The following is a 1,018-nucleotide window of genomic DNA, read 5'->3' on the forward strand; positions in this document are numbered from 1 at the left end:
GAGAGAGAGAGACAGAGAGACAGAGAGACAGAGAGACAGAGAGACAGAGAGTTGTGTGTGTGTGCATGTATGCCAAATGCCTTAAACAGCATAAAAGCTCTAATGAACTTAAATCCCCTTTAATTCACTTAAAACTTTCCATACAGTCTCCTTCACGCTATCCACTTAAGACACTATCCACTTTTAAATTAGTATTGTGACTTCTTGTTCCATTTTGCACAATGTGCATTTAGATTCATATGAGTGTTTTGACTACTTGTGGGCTTTCACAGCATGGTCAGATACACACGGATATCGTTCTGCTGTGGTGTGCTGCTGTTGTCTCCGCTCACTTGCTTTCCAGGTGAACACCTACACACACACACACACACACACACTCACTCACTCACTCACAGTGTCATACACAACACACGTTTGAGACTAACACACGTTTGACACTCACACACAGACACTCAAATACACACAGATGTCGAACTGCTGTGTTGTGCTACTCCATGCCCTGCCCACTTGCTTATTTTTAGTTCAGAGATTCGTTGAGTAGTAAGGCCTTTATTGAAGACCAAAAAAGGAAGGAGTCCACCCATAGAGAGTCTGATGACAAAAAAAGTATCAAAGTACGGCCACCATTTTGTGAAACGCTTCTTCACAGTTTTCCTGTTAATGCTGAAGCTCACAAAATGGCTGCTATTAAATGCATGAAGAAACATAAAAATAACTCACATGTCACTCACATCTTAAAATCCACTTTTTTTAAGTGGGTCTAAGCCTGGTCATTAACAGGTTGGGATAATGTGCAGGTCTGCATCAACATAGATGTCTTTTAGGACGGACTGATTCAACAGAGTTAGAACATTTCCACACATCACATGCCCCATTGACAGAGATGCCTGAATGTCAGATGTAATGTGATCTTATACCGATGATCCTTTACTGAACAATATTATAATGCAAGGAGGCAAATACAGCGACCGTTGGCACTCATAGCGTTTCTCTGTCGAAAGGAGTGGCTCAGACCACA

This window comes from Sprattus sprattus, assembly GCF_963457725.1.
Source record: "Sprattus sprattus genome assembly, chromosome: 1".
In the NCBI taxonomy this organism is placed as follows: Eukaryota; Metazoa; Chordata; class Actinopteri; order Clupeiformes; family Clupeidae; genus Sprattus; species Sprattus sprattus.